At 49.6% G+C, this 20,750-nt stretch overlaps 1 long non-coding RNA gene across 1 annotated transcript in view; it reads left to right on the top strand.

Moving 5' to 3' along the window:
* The first annotated feature begins 949 nt into the window (after positions 1 to 949).
* The window catches only part of LOC112546665 (uncharacterized), a 73,296-nt gene continuing 53,495 nt past the window's right edge, over positions 950 to 20,750 (top strand). Inside the window, exon 1 of the long non-coding RNA XR_012897255.1 lies at positions 950 to 1,266. This is a non-coding gene — a long non-coding RNA (uncharacterized LOC112546665). The remainder of the gene's footprint in view (positions 1,267 to 20,750) is intronic.

The raw sequence follows: 20,750 nt of genomic DNA on the forward strand, positions 1-20,750 counted from the left end.
TGTGGAGGGAAATGGCGGGCCTCTTGTGCATGTCCTGTTGCCGCAGAGCAGGGGCGAGCCACTCACAGAGCTCGAGGAATGTGTCCTTCTTCATCCTGAAGTTCTGGGTCCACTGTTGGTCTCCCCAGAGCTCCAGGATGATGTGGTCCCACCAGTCGCTGCTGGTGTCCAGATGCCAGATGCGGCGGGGCACTCTGGCGTCCAGCCACTGCTCCTCCACAGCCCCCAGGGGGGTCTGGAAGAGGACCTGGGGGTTGGGCTGCCGCAGATGGTGCCAGGCGGTCGCAGCAAAAGATCCAAAAGAAGCACCGGAGTGCCCAGGGGAGGCTCTGGCTCCATGGTGCCGAGTGCTGTGGTGTCCCAAGTGAGGACAACCAAGCAGACAGAGAGAAAAATGCTTTGCTGTCCCTCAGCGAGGTAGGAAAGCAAGCAGGGAAAGCTGAGAACACAAGCCTCAGATAGCCTCAGACAGCAGCCACACAAAGCAACTACTGACCTGATGCCCTGCCGGAACCAGTTTCAACTGGCCTTAAATGCAATTCAGTGTCCAATCAGTGTGGACGTGCTATTTCAATTTAGCAAAAAGCTATTTGGAATTGCATTTTGTGTCTAGATGCGTTATTTCAAAATAACTTATTTCTAATTAACTATTTCGAATTAAGATATTTTGAAATAATGCTGTAGTGTAGACATACCCATATACACCAGTGGAAGTTAGTGGAACCGAATTACTCTGGTTTACACAGGCATGACTAAGATCAGAATCTGGCCCATACTGTGGGTACCTATGGCCCAGAAGCATTTACACATGGACTCTGGCATAAATTGAGATGAATGCATCTGCTAGTCACTGCCTGGGTACCTCAGGGCCCAGCATTGCTCTAGAGGATGGCGATTGTTAGCTCAGTGCAAGGTTGATAAGTGAAAATAGTCTGACCCATCTAGGTCTTCTAGCGTACCCACTGCATGCTCTGACCATCTTGATGTTTGTTTGAGACTTGGCCTGGTTTGAAGGCATGTGGCCTACCGTGATGGCCTCCTGTTTGGCCTGGCTTAGAGGTAAGGCCCTGGAGTCTATTTTATAGCTTCATAGATTCCAAGGTAAGAAGGGACCATTGTGACCATCTAGTCTGACCTCCTGTGTAATACCAACCAGAGAACTTCCCTATAGAATTCCTAGAGAGGATCAGATCTTGTGACAAGTTTCATGCTTGATCCTATAGGAGAGCCAGGTTCAGATTCCTGCTGACTCTCTCCTTTCCAGGGGTAGGCATGTGGTGAAGATGGTGCTCTCTGCTCTTCTAAGGAAGATCATTTCAGCCCTGCTGACTCAAGAATAGTCATGGGGATGTGAGATGTGGAGGGGGTGGGGGTGCATGTGTGTGGTGTGTGTAAAATGGGAGGTTATTAAGGGAGAGGTGACAACTTTATGGAGACTTCAGGTTTCATGAGTTAAGCCAAGTTCCTCTGGAAGACAAGGGCATAGTCTGGCTGGGGAAGTGTCCATTCAGGATAACATTGCCAATCCCAAATGGTTAAAAAACATGATATTTTAAATGTAATTTGCGTTCTGGTGTTGGAGGCTTGGAGCCTGCAAGTTCATTGGATCTGGCTTTCCTCCATAAACATGAAACCTAGAAAGTTAGTTTGGGGGACTTTACTGTGAATGAAAGGAGATTACAGAATCATCTGACTTCAGGAGCTGGTGCTTTAAGAAAAATGCCAAATATTACAAGTCTGATGAGTAACATCGCCAGAATTGGCTTTCCTGCATTTGGGGGGCACCTTGCTTAGTGGGGAGAGGGTGAAATCAAGGACAAAGGAATGGAGAAAAACCCCTCAGACTCATGGTGTCTAGCCTAGAGCTATGGGCTGTGTCTACACTGGCACCCTTTTCCGGAAAAGGGATGCTAATGAGACACTTCGGAATTGCAAATGCCGCGGGGGATTTAAATATCCCCCGCGGCATTTGCATGAACATGGCTGCCGCTTTTTTCTGGCTCAGGGAATAAAGGATCTTCCGGAAAAAGGCTTATTTTCCGCAAGATCCTGTCTAGACTGGCGCTTTTCTCCGGCAAAACCCCGAGCTGGAAAAAAGCGGCAGCCATGTTCATGCAAATGCCGTGGGGGATATTTAAATCCCCCGCGGCATTTGCAATTCCGAAGTGTCTCATTAGCATCCCTTTTCCGGAAAAGGGTGCCAATGTAGACACAGCCACTATGTGTTCATGCTGAACCTCGCACCAACCCACCGATCTGAGCCTCAGCTTTGGAGATGTATGTGTCTGGTGAATCTCCCAGCTACTAGCCAGCTTGTTTTGCTCTCTTTTGCCAGACTCTATATCAGTGTTTCTTAAATTGTGTTCCGTGGTACACTGGTGTGCTGCGAGGCAGTCAGAGGTGTGCCACAGAAAACAACAGAATTCAAAATGGCCACCCTTAAAGGTGCAGGCTACCTTTTTTTCTTTGCTCAATAACTTTCCCCCTGACACTTTTCCCCCCCGACCTTTTTTTTCTTTCTTCTCTTTCTCAACAAAAAATCGTCGGTGTTCCTCATAAAAAAAATTATTTGGTGTTCCTCGGTCTTAAAAAGTTTAAGAAACACTGCTCCATATCTTATCTCATGTATTAGGAGGAGGTTTCCCGAGTCTTGTTGCAGGGACGTGGGGCCAGAGCAGTGTGTATTCCCATTGGATGTCTGGATTTGGCTGATGAGGATTTGCTTCTAACCCCTGCGCCAGTTTTGGGGTTGGAACTAGACCCGTGAGCAAGCTCATCCCTTCAGCATGGTTCATCCTCTCCATCTGGCACCAACCCGCTCCTAGTACGAGTTGAATTTGCCATGCCACAGAGCACAGCGAGTAGACTGAGAGCCTGCTGGATAAGTGGGCAGCTCTCTTCTCTGGTACAGTGAGGGCCGGCCGTAGGATACGGGAGCGTGTGTGATGCAGAGGAGGCTAAAATTGGCCACAGATCCGCCCGAGTTGGAGGAGCTTGTTTAGAATCTTTTGATCTCTCAGCTGCGCTCAGCCGCTAGGAGCCAGGGCTCGGGAGATGGTCGCCATAGCAACTGCTGCCACTCACTCCCCATCTCGGATGTAAATTAGTTACAATATTATTAGTGTGCAGAATTTCAAGAGGCCGGAGCCGGCGTGCGCTTGAGAAGAGACTTTCCAAATTCATTACAGGCCTAGACTGTGTGGGGAGCAGGCCCCATCCTCTTTTTGTCCTGGTGAGCTGAGTCCAACGTGCCCAGGCCTAATCAGAGCCAAAACAATGACATGTTAGTGTTTTCTTAACCCAGTCTGATTGCCGCACATGAGACTGGTGCAGGTGCAGGATTGAATGGCCTGGTCGGATTGTGGGGGGTTGGAGACCAGGCCTCATATCAGGGCAGGGACTGTCTTGCTACTCTGTTGGAGGTTTGGAACAGTGCAATTTTTATTTTGGCCTTCCCCCATGGACTGCCAGAAATGTGCTGCTGAGTGGAGGCAGGGCTTCTAAAAACACTGGAGCTGCGAGCCTGATCTTCCTCTGATTTGTGCTGATTTAACAAGGTGGAAACACGATTGTATCCCGTAGAGTGTAGGGAGTATATTCCATACTGGTATAGTGAGTGAAGGGTCAGGCATTGTGTTAGGAGATGCTTTGGAGTGAGTGATGTCTCAAGAGAGGAGGGCATGATTCTGATCTCAGTTACATCAGTGAATTAGAGAATTAAACCTGAAGTCTCCTAATATAGGGAGTGTCTCTTGTAGAGGGTTCATTTCATGCTCTAAGCCAGATGGTGTAAATTGGTATAGTTTACCTGAAGACAGTGGATCCATGTTAAGTGACCAGATGTCCCAATTTTATCAGGATGGTGCCAATGTTTGGACCTTTTTCTTATAAGTGCTTATTACTTCCCACCCCCTTTCCAGGTTTTTCACGCTTGCTATCTGGTCACCCTAGATCAATGGTGGGCAACCTGTGGCCAGCAGGCCACATGCAGCCCGTCAGGGTTCTATGTGTGGCCCATAAGACATTCTGTTTACCGTTGCCCACGGCAGGGTGGCCAGATTCTGCTGGTTTTAGTTGGTGTAGTTTTTTCCAACCGGTTTTACTAGTGACAGGCACGTAAAGCTGGGGCGCATGAAGTGAGGTGTGTGCTTACTGCACACAGTATGGACTGCGAGCCCGCTTCACCCTCAGCAGCCAATCAAAGTGCAGCCATGGTCCCATCAGCACATCCTGCAAATTCTAGGTGCGCAAGAGACATTAGCAAAACTGCCCTTTCCCTGGAGACTGTCTTGGTTGCGACACTCTAGCGGCCCCCTGAGGTGAAAGAGGGCCACTCCTGCCCCACTCACTAGCCTAGGTTGCCCCTTGCTGTCCTAGATCCATGCCAATTTAAACCAGCACTGAGGAGCTGTCCCTCTCTCCTGTAAGTTACTACTAGGCCAACATGGCGGGAGGTGGGTGGCAAGCATAGCCAGATGCAAAACAAATCATAGAGACAAGTCAATGGGGCTACCCCAGCTTATACCAACGGAGAGTCTTGGTCCTTTTATCTCTTGGCTGTTAAGATGTTTGCAAAGAAAAGTAAACAATTGAATGTTTTCCTTAGTGCTTCGCTATGTTTTCCACCACATTTGCAGTGGAATGCATTATGGCAGTGCAAGGGTCAGACTGAACAGCGCCAATGTACAGCAGCTGAGCGTGGAAGCCCGTGCAAGCTGATTTACATGGCCTAATGTGAACAGCCTTCACATCAGTTCAAGTGTTACGGTGCTGCCTGTAACCCATCTAGCTCATCATTCTTCCCTTCCCATTGTTTAACCAAGTCCATTTTCAATGGGCTTGCTTTTTCCTGGATCCCTTTGTCTTGCCTGCCCCACAGATGTCCATGTCTTTCTCCTTGAAAAGGATACTCTTCTACAGGCATTCTGTGCAATGGGCAGGCAAATCTTACGCTTCCTTTCTCTCTAAGAAAATATCCTAGTGCAAGTTTGGTGCTTGTGAAAGGTGCTAGTTCAAGAGCCCCGGAGATGAAGCCCTTTGATTATCTGTACAACATACCCAGCCAAAAACACTGTTGCCTCCCCAGAAGGGAGCTCCTTAAATCAAGGCAGTGAGGGCTGGTAGTGAGGTGCATACCCATGAGCTTTATTGATCATGTCTGCACTGCAGGAGTATTTGCCTGGCAGTCAATAAACTCCCAGCATCTCACTGTGCTCTTAAAATTAGGAAGGATCCTTTGGAGTCAGTCGCCTCCTTTTGGTTATTTCAGAGTCCTGGTTAGGAATATGGAGGATTTAATCTCAGGATGTTATAGCAGTGTCAGAGCAAGCTACCCCATCCCATCCATATACTTCAACTTTACCATGGAGGTAAAGAAAGAACAGATCACTCTTCATGCTTAGTCCAATTCTTGGCCTCTTTAAAGAGAATGTCAACAGGGAGCCGTTGGTGGTGGTGATAGGGACCTGTTTTCATTGGGAACTGGGCTGATTATATTGTGATAATTTCTATGAAGGTAGCAGACAAAGACTCTAATCAGGATTGAGTCCCATTTGCATTAGGTGTGCAGCACAGCTATATAACAAAAGGCAGTCTTTGCCCCAAAGAGCTTGCACTCTACAGAGTAGCACTAACATCCTTTATTAAAGAGATTCACTAGCGCTGACTTGAAAACAATTTTTTTGCAGATACCAACTAACACGGCTAAACCTCTGAGATCAGGGGTGGATACACGGCAGGGCGAACGGGGCGGCTGCCCCGGGCCCCGCGCTTCAGAAAGCCCCGCGCATGCGCCGTGGCGCCACCGCGCATGTGCATCGCGTCACTGTGCATGCGCCGTGGCAAAGGGGGGGCCCCGCGGAATTATGCTGCCCAGGGCCCCGCAAAACAGTCATCTGCCCCTGTCTGAGATCATTTTTGTAACAAATGTCTAGGTTTGGGTATTAGGTTCTGTTCCAGTGTGGAACAAAGCACAGACCTTTCTAGCATTTTAAAGAAAACCAGAGTAAAAAAGGGACAGGTCCCTCCAGTGTCCCTACCCTAGTATAGCCAAAAGCCTGATAGTGAAGACACCCAGTGAGGGAGACAGGTTCAAATCCCTGGTCAGCTTGAGATGAGACTTGAATGTGGATAGGATTAATCAATGCACCTCAGTGTATTTGCATAGGACCCCCATCTTAGGAGACTCTTGACCACGACAAAAACACAAAACCCCCCAAATTTAAGGATGCTATGCCCCAAGTTCCAGGCCACACCACTCATTCAATTTTGGCCCAGCTGCCCTTCTGGCATGGCAGGGTTTGGGGGCTGGGCCAAACCTGAGTTGTGTCGGATGGGTAAATGGAACCTGGTGGGTGACTGTCCAGGAAGGGGGTAGGTTCTTGGGGTGTGTGTGTGGAAATGTTGGAGGTTGAGTGGCGAGCTAGATATATGTTGGGGCTGCTCGGATGTGTGTGGAGGCTTTCAGGATGAGTGAGCACTGATGGCATGTTCCTGGATTGTGTGGAAATGGAGAGTTGTTTGAGGGTCTATATGGGGTGAGGTATGTATGAGGTAGGGGCCTCTTTTCCTTAGCAAATAGGGCCACATAATTCTTTACTCTAGATCTAAACCTGTCTCTCACACATGCCATGTGAATGCCCTATCATGGAGTCAATTTCTCTGCTTCTTTAGCTGATCAAAAATGCCATGCTATACCTGAGAAACTTACCCAACATTTTGATGTTACATTTGCACTAAACGCTTCAGTTTTGACAAATCAGCATTTCAGACCCCCAAAAGGGGGTTGTTGAAACCCTCTTCATGGAGTGATTGTCAGAGCCCTGCAAATCCGTGGATATCTGCTTTATATCTCAGAGGTGTAGCGAGGGGTATCATAGAATCATAGAATACTAGGACTGGAAGGGACCTCGAGAGGTCATCGAGTCCAGTCCCCTGCCCTCATGGCAGGACCAAATACTGTCTACACCATTCCTGATGGTATGGGGGGGACGGGACAGTTGCCCCAGAGTGCCACGCTAGGGCGAGTGCAGGGAGAAAGGTGTGGGCAGGTCTGGGACTGCCTGGCCTCGCCACAGCAGCCATGGCCACATTAGACCCGCCTATACCATTCTCCCTGCGCTCGCCCTAGCGTGGCGCCTGGGAGCAACTGCCCCCCTTTCTCCTTTCGCTACGCCCCTATTATGTCTGTGAGTATCCACATATGTGGATATCCGTGGCTCATCTTTGCAGATACAGATGTGGATGTGGATGCACATTTTGTATCCACGCAGGGCTCTAGTGATTGTATTCTGCACTGGGGGTGAAATCAAAGCTGGTGAACTACTAACACTTAACTTGTGTCAGGTTTATGCTGACTTCACATGGTTGAAATTGGTGACTTTTCTGCAATTGTTTGCAGGGAGGTTAAGTGATCCTGAAATATTATCTCACTTGCTTTGTGAATAGGCTTGGAAGGATTTGATTTTTGTTGGAAAATGTTGGTAAATGCTGATTGCTCCATGTGGACCTAAACCACAGAAAAAAATATTTCCATCACTAATAATCAACAGTTTACAGATGGGCAAAGTAAGCAAAATGTTGCCTGTGAACCTTTGGGAGTTTGATATAAGGATATTTACTTGGTATATTTTGATGTGATAGTGACATGTTCCGCTTGAATGGTTATAGAACTTTAACTTTTTGAATCTCAGTGTCTATTGTTAAATAATTGTCTGATTTCCCCCCTCCCCATTGTTTGACTGTCCTAGAATTTCCCACAATTGTGAAAACTTAAGTCCCTAAAAATAAGAGGGGAGGGGGAAAAGCTTAAACTCTGTAATCTTGCACAACTGAGAAAATATTAATCCATAAAAACAGAAGGTATGTTTAAACATAAACATTGATATTATCCATTGAAATTACCAAAAAAAGATCAAATTCTGCCAAGATTAGCTGAAGTGGCTGATGCAAAGTCTAGTGAAATCAGCCACAACTGGAACAGGCCATAATTTATTGCCTATGGTCAGTAGATCCATTTGGGCCAGCTTGTAGATATCAAGGATTTAGCAGCTTGGATTTCATAGTATTCCTCCCATAATGATGCTTTGGACATATGTAGTGCTTTGTTTTTTCCCTTAATGCAGTGTAGAAACATTAATTGACGAATCCAACTACTAGCTTTTATCCACAAGTTTAATAATATGAAATATTGGTGTGGTGTCATGAAAAAGAGCAATGTGGCTCTGATGGTACGTACCTTTGTTGCACGCTTGAAATCCTGCTGACAGGTTGCAGTCAAGGGAGTCAACAAGGTGAAGGGATGGGGGTAGGGGGCTGGTTATGCACTCAGGGCCAGATTAAGGCATGGGCTAGCCGGGCAGCTGCCCAGGGCGCCAACCTATGGGGGGTGCCTGATGGCAGCTGAAAGGGGGGCACAGCGCCCCTTATAGCTGCCATCAGGAGCCGTGCGCCTGGCTCCCGGATTGCGGGCTGCAGCATCTCCCAGCGGCTACCCTGCAGCGGCCGCCCGGAGCGGGGTCCACGTTAACATCCACAGAGCTGGCCAGCAGCGCCCTTCCCCCCATGGCCGCAGTGCCCTGCACAGCCAGGCTCGGCCCGCCCCAGGTGGCCCTGGGCTGCGCGCCAGCGGCAGTAGCCGGGCTGGGCCGGGCCGGGCACGTGCGTCCTGCCACTGCCAGCTCCGCACGCCCTCCCCCACGCGCCAGGCCGGGGCAGGGCCACGCATGCGCCCTCCCCCAACCTGGGGCACAATTAACCTGTCTGTCCAGGGTGCCGGAATGGCTCGATCCGGCCCTGTCTGCACTCCCAGAAGGGCCAGGGCTTCAGGCAGAAGGGTGGGGCCCACAGCTCCTCAGGCAGCCCTTAGAGACTGTGCTGTGCAGTGCTTTGGTGGCAATTTAAAGGGAAAGGTGGGGGGGGGGCAGCTCCATGCTCCTGAAAGAGGCGGGGTCTCAGGTGGAAAGGGGCGGGGCCAGGGACAGCCAATCCTGAGGACAGCCTGGAGTGCAGTGTGTCCCCTCAATCCTTAGCAGTGCCCTGAGCACGTGGAACAGTGCTCTGGCTGTGATTTAAAGGGCCTGGGGCTCCAGCCACCACTGTTGCTGCTGTAGGGTGGCTGGGAGTCCTGGGCCCCCTTGAATTGCTGGGGCCTGGGGCAGTTGCCCCCTTCTCCCTTCCCCCTCATTGGAAGGCCTGCTCCCACCTTGCAGGGCCCTAGATCCCAGGATCCAGCTGGATCCTGAACATTTGCATCAGAACTAGACAGCTCCGTAGCTGGAGCCCAGTGAGCCTGATTCAGCTGGCACAGACGAGCCAGGGTGTTTTAACTGCAGCGTAGACATAGCCTTAGAGAATCACATGGTCTGTGTCCGTCCTGTGACTTCAGTTACAAACCCTCCTTATATTAATTACAGCCTGTGAGAGTATGGGTAGTGTCTTCACAGTGTTGGCAGGAGCTGGGAAAGGTTTCAGTGGGTAGCTCTGCAGTGCAGTAGCAGGTAAGTGTCGCTTTAAGGATAATACAGTTTACTTGGTTCCAAGAAAGTTCCTTGTTCCAAGTTAGAAGAAAGGGACTCTCTGATTCTTCCCTATTGGCACATTGTGCAACTGGGTCCTGTCTTTCCTCTCCTGCTAGGCATGCTGCAAGGACGATCCTGTTTATCCAAACCTTAGACCTCCAAAACGACTTGCTAGCTGCAACGGAACCATGTTTCCCAGCACTGTCTAGCAAAAATAAGCTCAATTCCTAAAAACCTCAATTATCTGACCTTTATTAAGGATCCAGTGTTATATTCAGATCACTGAGGTTCTAAAATATCTAAAAAAATTAGATTTTTTTTCTTTCCCCATCCCCAATCTCTCCTTCCTGTATTAGAGATTTGAGTTAAAAGAGGACTTTTGAATCCATAGCACTTCAAAATGAGGCCCCGATCCTACAGCTGTGTGCTCATGGGAAGAGTCATTGACTTCTAGGTGGCAGTTCTTGCTCTGCTGTTGTCTCATGGTGAGGCCTTAGGGGAGTTGTTCACCCCCATGCCTCAGTTTCCCCATCAGTCAAATGGGGATAGCTTATACCTACTGCATAGACCAGCGCTACTCAACACACGGCCCATGAGGCGCATGCAGCCTGCAGCCCATTTGTTTGTGGCCCATGGTGCAGTTTGGGTTTATGCAGGGCTCAACACATGGCTTGCTAGGATCCTGTGAACATGGCCTCCACTGGGAACACACTCCACAACGGTGAGGCTTCTCCCAAGCAGGGTGAGCACTGAAAGACGCAAGCAGACGTGCTGGCTGGAACAGATGGGTACAGGGTGTTGACGTTTCTAGCCCCCAGAGAGGAGGTGCCAGAAGTGCTGGGACATTGTGTGAACGAAACTATTTGCATATATCTGCATATATATTTGCACGTATATGCAACCACACTTAAGATACAGCCCACGGCATGTGCGTTGTGGCCCCCGGGGCTTCCAAAGTTGAGTAGCCCTGCCATAGACACTCAGGTGAGATTTTCAGCACTCAGTCCCTGGAGGTGATAGAATAGTAATAGAGATGTAGCCGTGTTAGTCTGGTCTAGCTGAAACAAAAGACCGGACTATGTAGCACTTTAAAGACTAACAAGATGGTTTATTAGGTGATGAGCTTTCGTGGGCCAGACCCATCTTGTTAGTCTCTGGAGGTGATAGAGGCCTGATTCTGATTAGGGATGTTAAATATCAGGTTAATTGAATAGTTGAGAAACCTCATGAATTCTTATTGGTTAGTCGACTACTCTATAGTCCTGTGGATGGGGCCAGCAGCCAGTGTGCTCTGGTCTCAGTCCAGAAGAGCTCCCTGCCTCTCGGTACTGCCGCTTCTGATACAGAGGCAGCAATGCGGGGCGCCAGGCGGGAGTTGGTCCACAAGGGGAGCCAGTTTAAAACCCAGCTCCCCTCGCAGACCAGCTGCCTGTCGCCCTGTGCTGCTGCCTCTGATAAAGAGGCAACAGCACAGGGTGGTAGCAGCCTTTAGCTAGTGAGTGGGTCTAAGGATGTTAAGGACTAGTCGACTAGTCAATTCCCCACCCCTCTTGCTGCCTCTATCAGATAGATGGGGGGGAAGTAAGAGGGGATACTTCAAAGTGGCAGCGCCGCATGGAGCCCATACCCAGGCTCCGTGTGGCACTGCCCCTTCGAAATGCCACCTCAGCATTTCAAGGCAGCGCCTCACAGAGCTGATCCCGGGCTCTGTGTGGTGCTGCCCCTTTGAAATGCTGACATGGAGCATTTCAAAGTGCGCAGAGCCCGGGGTCAGCTGGGGAGTCCCCAGCTGAACCTAGGTTCTGTGGAAGTGACTGCAGGCTCCGCGTGGCATTTCAAAGCGGCACTGCAGCATGGAGCCCAGGGTCAGTGGGGGACTCTGAGTCTCCCACTGACCCCAGGCTCCATGAGGGCGCTCCTGCTTTGAAAGGCACAATTTCAAAGGAGGAATGTGGAAGTGCTTATCGACTAGTTGAGTAGTTGATGGAAATTCCATCGACTACACGACTAGTAAATTACTCAATATTTAACATCCTAAGGTGGGTCTGAGCTCCTGGACTAGGTACAAGCTGGAACTGAGACGGACTGCCTTCCTGCCCAGCTCCTAATTCATTTTAAATGCAGTCACAGCAGTGGGAGGTCCCAGACCCATCGCAAGTCAGGACTGAGCTGGGCTGCTGGCCAGTCTGCAAAAAAATTTACTGGCAAAGGGGGCGGGATGGGAAATGGGTGTAGTGTATAGCATTAAGTTATAAGCTTTTGCTTATCAGTTAATTGGTTAATCGACTACACTATTACATCCCTAATTCTGATCTCATTTGTGTAACTCCATTGACTGCAGTGGAGTGAAATCAGAATCACGTTATAAATTTCTTTCTCTCCCTTATTTCCCTCCCTTCTTTTGTCCCCGCACTCTCTTGGTAAAGAAGCTGGCTAAAGGATCCACCTTTCAAACCACGTTCAAAGGGAAGCCACTTAAACCAATACGAGGTGAAGGATTAATTTCCTTGTCCTCATCACTGTGCCTCAGACCAAACCAGAAATGCAGTGTCTCTCTTCCTTTCCTCATCCATTTTCACCATCCTTTCCTTCCCTGTCTCATGTCAGCCTCCACTTTTCCCTCGGGCAGCCCCTCTCTTTGTTCCAACAACCCACTGCGCATAGAGGGGAAACATTTGGCCCAGATTTTTTTTATTTTAGATCAGCATAAAACTGACCCAGCTCCTTCCATGAGGTGTGTCCCTGAGAAGCAGAACCATCCTTGTTGTGGGTGTTCCTGGGAGCCCCCCTCTACCCGCCTTGGCCTTGTGCACCTGGTGCTCCTGCCCTCTCTGCAGCCACACATCTGGATTATCCAGCCTCGCTGGGAAGCTGAAGCCAGCAGTTGCTGAGAACACGGCAACAGCAGCCTCTCCTTTTCCTCACGTCAGTATTTTTAGCTCCGCTGTGCATTAGCGTGCAGGAGCTCACACTGTGAAGCCTGGCTGAGGTTTTATCTGTTGTGACAGCCCTTAGGGCTGTAGTCAGAGATGCTCACTCGCTTTCTCGTGCTCACTCGCTCTCTTAAAAAAAGTTTTTGGAGTGCAGATCATGTTCTGCCAGGTGGTTCCTCTGTATATAGCTTGGTAGAGGGGAGGGAATGGGACCTGCACTCCACTCAGGGGACCTTCCTGGCCTAGGGTGAGGTCCCTGTTGCATTTCCCTTTTTCTCTTATCATAGAGGCTATGAGGGTTGAAGCTGATGTTCCAGAGCTGGGCATAGGCTTGCCAGCTGTGTTCTGTCCTGAATGGGTGGAATCTTCACGGTCCTCCTGATTCGCAGAAGATCACACTGCTTGAAAGTCATCCAGGCAACAGGATCATGAAAATGAGAGATGGGGAAAGATCAGCCAAGATTCCCCCTCCCTACCTCCTGGTTTAGCCCTGGCAGGTTCTGGTCATATCCACCAACTCACCATCTCCCTCTCTTACTACAGGAGTGACTTCTCTAAATTCTTTGTGCTCATTTCCCAAGATTGTTGATCAGCATAGACACTGGTGCAATCATGGTATCTAGTTCAGAACAACTCCATCTTAAATTAATGGAGATTGCCTATCTCCTAGAACTGGAAGGGACCTTGAAAGGTCATTGAGTCTAGTCCAGTCCCCTGTCTTCACAGCAGGACCAAATACCATCCCTGACAAATTTTTGCCCCAAATCCCCTCTGCAAGGATTGAACTCACAACCATGGGTTTAGCAGACCAATGCTCAAACCACTGAGCTATCCTGCCCCCAAATCTTAGGGTATTTCTACACTGCAATTAGAAACCTATGCCAGCTGACTGGGGCAAAGGGGCAGTTTAACTGGGGTGTCGATATTCATGTCCCTACTTGGGTAGGGGTCTGGGCTCCAGCACTCTGCAAGGGGGGAAGGGCCTAAACATCTACCCTGCAATTCAACAGCCCCTTCGCCTTTGCCCAAGTCAGATTGTACAGGCTAGTTGCAGTGTAGACAAACCTAAGTGTGTATGTGGGAGGCACATGTTAGGTGAAGTGGCATCTCCCTCTTTATCCCATTCAAGCTCTGCCGGTTTTGAACCCAGAAGATTTTTACCCTCCCTGCGTGGAGGCTGTCTGACCTACTCCCTTGTCATAGGGAAGATTTTAATGCTTAGTGAATCCACGCTCCTCTTCTAGCCAACATCACTCATCGCTCCTGTAAGCTCCCTTGAGGATCTCTGAGCAGAACCCCTGTCTTCTGTCCACTGTTTTACTCCCAGGTCCCCAAGCCCAATCTTGAGTTCAGAAAATCTCCTTCCTGGGGGGTTACAATCCATGGGCATTCCTCAGAGTCTTACATGGTGGGGTAGCCAGAACTCCTCCTATGTCCCCTTTGTTCCAACTCCAAGGGTGGAGCAGAGCATTCTGTTTCCCTTACCTGGGTCACCGCTATCCTGATGCAGACCGTGGAATCCATAACCAGATGACTCATTTCTCCTCTCCTCCAGCTGGTTCCCTTTCTGAGCTTGCCCTCTGACTGCTGGCTGCACACTGCACTCTCAGAATCCCTATGCAAAAGTATCATCAGACAGGCCACTGAGACTTCATTGGCATGGTAAGATAAACCCCTGTGGCCAAAGGGACAGATACCTGAGGAGACTCTCTCCTTGCAGAGGTAAGTGAGATCTACCCAGGACAGGGCTACATCTGTCTGGTGGGTTTGTTCCTTATGTTATTTATCAGTGTCCATGCCTGGCCTGGTTGCTACATGGCTCAATGCCATCTTTGCCATCTCTGTCCTTTCTCCCAGAGTCAGGAGTATCTTTTTCTCGTGGCTTTTTGATGAGTCTCTTATGATTCCTGATCATTCAGGCATGCAGTTGAAAGTGCCTTTCTGTTTTGATTTCTCCTCTATCACGTTGGCTGCATGGTCACTCCTCTCTGGGTAGCACAACCACAGTCTAAATCCAACCTCCACCTCTAACTTTTGGTCGCTGACACATGACATTCCCTCCTGTTTTTCCTGAGGGTTCTAATCTGCCTCTTAGCCACATTCCTCAGACTTTCTGCAGTTCCCCCTCTTGCTTGGGATTTCAAGCCTTCCTCTTCTCTTCCATTTGTTCTCTAGATGGTTTGTCTTCCAGTGTTTCTGTGGGAATATCAGCAGCTGCTCAACCCATCTCCAGATTGCCCTCCAGAACAGAGCACAGCTTGCACTTTGTAGATATCTAGCACCATTGCCTCCTTTAATAAAAGGAGCATAGTTCCTAGCCACTTGGGTCCTCCTTTAGTCTTCTTCATGGCAGTTTCTACTTGCTTTAGGAGCAATATTTGCTCGTTGAAACCTGTTAGTGTCAAGGCACTTTTGGCATCCATGGAGTGCCCTGTGTGGGGAGTCTCCATCCCACCAGCACCCTTGGGAATGTGTGCACTTATTAACTCCCAGCATGGCTAGTCTGGACCTTGTCTTCACTATTTAGCACCTGCCTCCCGCTTGGCTCAAACTCTCTTGTTGTTGGGAATCCCCTTTTCTCATGCAAGTGCTGGACTTTGAGCTCAGATGATGAATACAGAGGAGGCAGTGGCATCTCACTGATTACTGGTTCCAGTTCAAACACTGCTCATCCCAGTTCCCCTTACCTCCTGGTATTGAGGTCTGTCTTAGCACAGTATCCCCCAGTCATTCTAGGCAAGGGACAACATAGGAGTTCTAGTCATCCCTCCTTCACGTGGGATTCACTAATTGTTTCTGCTGCCGCCAAGCTCAGGGGGATCAGAACATCTTAGAGGAGTTTGGAATATGTCCCTAATTTTAGGGGGTCCCTCCTGGTCTGCCCTATGCAGAGGTCTCCCCTGCCTCACCTCAGGCTCTGTCCCAGAGGCTCCATTGCCAGGACTTGGGTGAGTTGGGAAGAATGTATCTAAGGTCCATATCTGCCCCCATTATTGCAGCACCTGAGAGAGTCACCATCTTTTAACGTGTCTGTCCTCATCCTTGTCCGGGAAAGTGGTGTTATGTCCGACTGTAAAATGGAGCTCGCTGAGGGAGATGAACTGACTGGCCCAAGGTCTCACAGGGAGTCAGTGGTGGAGCAGGGAATCAAACTCATCCAAGTGGCCTAACCACTGCACCATCCTTCCTGTTACAACCCCACTGAATCCACTGGCTGGTGACGATCTCACCAGAGAAGATGCTGATTGGCTGTCTTGAGGCAAATATGGGTACTTGTGCCTATAGCGGCTTTTTTGCGTCAGTTACTGTCCATTGGTCTCCATTCTCTCAAACTGATTCTTTCCTGCTTGCAACATGCCCGGCCCATTGCCATGGTCTGCAGGTTGCTGCAGAACCATTGACAAAAAGGGAATAAGGGAACCAGGAAAGAGATTGCGGAGATGGCATCGCATGACACAGTAACCTGGAATGGACACCGCTGGAAAACTAACATAGGGAGTAAAAACCCTAGACAGCAGCGCTGTTGCCCAGTTCTTGAATGCTGTGTGTTTTCTCAAAGCACTCTGGTGGTGTTTCCTGTGGCAAATGTATTTTTGCACCATCTTATAAGTTTTTTTCTCCTTTTGCTATTATTTATTTGTACCATAGTGGCACTCAGAGACCCCTAATCGAGCTTGGGACTCTGTGGTGCTTGGCCATTGTGCAAATCCACTGAAAGATATAGCCCCTCCTCTGAAGAGCTTACAATTTCAGTGGGAGGGGTAGCAGAATGGAAGCATTGCAGCTTCCATTTCACAGAAGGGGAGAACCTCACCAGCTAATCTGGGCCTCATTCCAGGGTATGCCTGGCAGCTGAACTTGTATGAAAGTCTGCTACTCATGTGGCTTGCCCCTGGTCAGCCAGGAATCCTGCAGCAGAGCTAGGAACTGAACCGATATCTCCTCTATCCTCTTCCCAGTCCAGAGACTTAGCCAAAAAGGCAGCTTTCTTCTTGAGAGTCGCACTAATTTCAGTTTCAGGTTCTGGCTCATTGTTCCATGGTACTTCCATGATTCCTTTTAATTGGTCCTGTCATCTCTCAGTCAGGTACAGATCATTGGCGAATCCCCTTTCCCACCTAGGTAGTATGGGACCATGGTGCCTGGGCTCCACCAATATTCAGGAATGTGGACCTGGCTCCGCCAGTGCCTGGGCATATATTTCAGAGCCATCCCATCCATAGAACTGAATGGGGCAACTGTCCCAGCCCCTGTGCTTTGGGGCACCCCATGCAGGGAGACACGGGGTCCAGAGCAGCCTGAGGGTTTAGCGGGGGGCCTGGTTCTGACAAAAGTGAGTAACCTTGCCTCAGTCTGTCTTGCTTTGCTCTGCCCTGCCCCCACTCCATCCCTTCTCCCAAGACCCCATCCTGCCTCTTCCTGCCCCTGCTTCATCCCTTCCCTGCCTCCATTCCACCCGTTCCCCCAAGCTCCACCCCCCCTGCGTCACCTCTTTCCAGCTCTCCCCCCTCCCCCCAAGCAATGCCAGGACCTGGCAGGGTGGGGGGGAACAAGGCAGGCTGAGGCTGGGTCACTTGCTGCTGCCTGTGCCAAGCCCCCTCGCTAACTCCCCAAGCTGCCCTGGACCCCATGTCCTCCTGAAGCATGCTCCCCCCCCAAACTGTGTGGCCTGAGGCACTTGCCCTCATCTGTCCTATTGGCAGGACAGCTTTGCTTGGACCTATTCTGGGCACCACCAAAAATTATGCAAACCTGGGACCCCTGCTTTGTCATGTTTTCTCTGGGTGTAAGATTCTCTTCACCTGTCACTCCCAAATGCCAAAGAATAAAGGATACAAGAACTGCAAGGTATTGGTGATAATTTCTCATTAACAATAAGGAATGGCCTTGTGACCACTGGGACCCTTGGGAACTTGTGCTAAAATCTCAAACCATCCACATTAATACAAATCCCTTTTGCATCAGCTGGCAAATGGATGTAATAACAGGAAGAAGTGGTTCTTTGCTTCTGGTCAGTCAGGTATCCATCTACATGGGGACCTTGCTTTTGCATACTATGAGCCAGATTTACCCCCGGCGTCTCGTCATTGAAACTAGCAGGTCATCAGTGATCTATGTCAGGATGACTTTGGCCTTTATCAGCAGCTCTGTCTTACCTGCATTGCCTGTTTTCAGGCTTGGGAAAGCGTTTACAGACTGGAGCAAGGGCAGGAAAGAGCCCTTCTGAAAAGGGGAAGTACTGGCGCTCTGAGCTATTGTATCATCGGCTTTCTAATGGTGGCCAGCAAATTGCTTTATTTAACTAGCATTGGAGTTAATGGAGAAGGTGGGTTGCATGGTGTGGGGATTAGACAAGGGGTCTGGCAACCAGGACTCCCTCATTCAGTTCCTGACTCAGTTTGACCTTGGGCAAGTAACTTCCCATTTGTGCTGGTGAAGGCAAGAACTGTTGTCTCCCAAATTGTGGTGAGGTTTAAGATACTTTTTCAGAATGGGGCTCCCTTTTATGGGTTGAAATTGAAAATGTTGCACCTTATTTTACTTTATTTTATTTTGTACTCACCATGGAATGGCAGCTGCATCTCCGAACCATGTGCCTCTGACTGCCTCATTGTGGATGCAGATCAGGAGGAAGTATCGAGCCTTGCACCTACACTTTATTGTGAAGGTGTAAATTATGCCTGTAAAAAGAGAAGCTAGTTCTTGGCCTGGCTGTAAATGCACTGATTATGGTATGTAGCGGTGTTTCCAGATCCTTGGGGAAAAGGCCCATGCCAGGTATTTCACCAATTATCATTATTTGTTGGCTGGTCGCTTCCAAGGGCTCTCTCTACCCTCATCCACATCATGATTGTAGCACAAGCAGATGGGGGCCGATGGGGTTAGGTATTTTATAGTCATATGCTGTCAGACCAACGCGCCTGCAAGTTTGAGTGCTGCTGAGAGTTGGAAGCAGACTGACTGACAAGAAGGGGCAAAGGGGGCACCTGCCCTGGAGCTTGGCAACTCTAAAGGGTGCGTGGTTCCCAGTCACCGTACCCATTACTGTGGCAGCGCCCAGACCCCCGGACCCTATAAATTGCTGCTGGAGTGCCACAGGGCATGCTCCAGGCAGCTCTAAGGGCGCTATGGGAGTGTGCTGCATTCGGGGTGTGGCTGAGGGCTGTGGAGCAGCTGGTGTGGGGTGTTCACTGCCCTCGGCCCCACCCCTTCCTTCTGAGACTCCCACCCCTTCCAGGAGCCTGGAGCCAGCCTCCCCTCCTTCCCACCTGTCCCAGGGGTCCGGCATGGCTGTTGGCTCCCCTAGTTGGAAGAGATTGTTTTAGGGAAGTTGTGTGGCCTGGGTTATAACCAGATGATCACAGTGGTTCTTTCTGACCTTGGAATATAAGAGCAGATGTTTTGTAATTTAGAGGCTTCCATCACCCACCCTGGAATGCAGAACTTCTCTGAGCCATGCACGGGCTGAAGGACTAACACACGGCAGGCTTCCATGCTACTTCCCTTTCTGCCACACTTGGATCTTTTGCTGACTGCCCTGCCCCATCCCTCCGGCGAAGGAAATCAAAGCTAGTCATCAGGGTTATTCTAGACTTTGTCTCTTGCCGAATAGCTGAGCACATCCCCGAGGCCCAGACTGAATTCTCACCTGGAGCAAATCCTGGATTTAATGTTTACAAATAAATTGATTTTTAAATCAAGGAAAGGATCTGTCCTTCGTGACAGCAGGAGAGAAGGAAACCCAGAAACTGAGGTGGGAGCATGGGCAGATGAAGCTGACCTTGCTTGAAGTGTCTCGGTTCCAGCCTCCCCCCCCCCCCGGCAGCTGCTTTCCACTGTTAGACTAAATATAGCTAGCGAATGCCAAGAGGAAGGGACACTGCCAGAGAGAGGGGGGCCTCAGGGAAAAGCTTTATGGGGTTAAACAGCTGTGTTTGTGGAGGGCTTCCTTTCACTCTTATACATGTTCAAATGGGAAGAAGCCATTCAGCAAATGGTGCGCCTTCCTTTCCGCCACGCCATCCCAGGTGGCATGCAGTGATGGACGGTTCTGGCCATGTGGGATGGTTTTGTGGGGAGCTGATACGCAGCTGTTAAAGAAAATATAAATGTGCCAGGAGACAATGATGATCCGGCATGTTTCTATTGCTGGCTACTGCATGAGGCTAATTGTTACCTGTTGGTATTACAGTAGCTCATAGGGGGCCCATTGTATAGGGAGCTGTACATGTGCGTGGTGAGACAGTCCCTGCTCCAAACAGCTGACAATCTGAGTGGATCAGGCAGATAATCAGGTAGTTAACTGAGGCACACAGAGAAAAGGGTTTGTCTACACTTGAAACGCTATCAGTGCAGGGCTTCAGTGTGAACACTATCTATGCCAAAGGGATGGGTTTCCCATCAATGTAGCTAATTCACCTCCTCGAAGGCAGGAGGTAGGTTAATGGAAGAATTCACTCTGTCTCCAGTGTAGGTTAGGTTGAGGTAGCTACGTCTCTCAAGGGTGTGGCTTTTCACATCCCTGAGAGATGTAGCTATGCTAATTCTAAGCCCCCAGTGTAGACTTCCTTAAGTGATTTGCCCAAAGTTACCCAGGAAACCTGTGGCAAGTCCAGAATTTGAACCTAGATCTCCTGGATCCCAGTCCAGTGCTTTAACACTCATCTTTCCTGAACTAAGGAAGCTGTCATCTGTTAGCCGCTGCAAGTCGGAGAGCAGCTGTGTCTGAGTGGGAGCAACAGGCTTCTACCTAAAATCTGAGGTTGATTAGACTCCAGGATATACATGCACAGCCCGAAAGCTTTGCCTCCCTTCCAGTCAAATTGTGAAGAATAGGTTGGAGGGCTGGAGTTGTACCCACTTCCTTCTGGGCTGGGCTTCACCAAAATTTTGGTGGATCCCTGAAAATGCAGTCCCCACAGTGCAGGCAAGGAAGTGAGCTCTCGCCGATGGTGTGCACGCAAATGTGAGCTCAAGTGTGTGCTCTCAGACGCACTGGTTGTTTCAGTGGCTGGTTCCTTTAAATCCTGGTTTGTCTTTGCGCAGCATTTCCTTCTGGAGTCCCACCACTGACAAGCACAGCAGGTTCAGAGCGTGGCAGCTTCCAAGTCTTTGTCCGAGCCGCTGCAGTCTGTGCTTCCAGGGAGCTAAAAGGCTGCAGCTACAGATTTGAGAATCGTGCGGGATGCTGGGGGCTGCAGTGATTCCTTGCTGTGAACAGATTAGCTGAGCATTAAAAGCAAGGAGTTAGTGGGACAAGCAGCTCTGAGTACGCCCTTTTATCGGTGCATCGCTGACG

The sequence above is a fragment of the Pelodiscus sinensis genome, chromosome 22, assembly GCF_049634645.1.
Source record: "Pelodiscus sinensis isolate JC-2024 chromosome 22, ASM4963464v1, whole genome shotgun sequence".
NCBI classification, from domain to species: Eukaryota; Metazoa; Chordata; order Testudines; family Trionychidae; genus Pelodiscus; species Pelodiscus sinensis.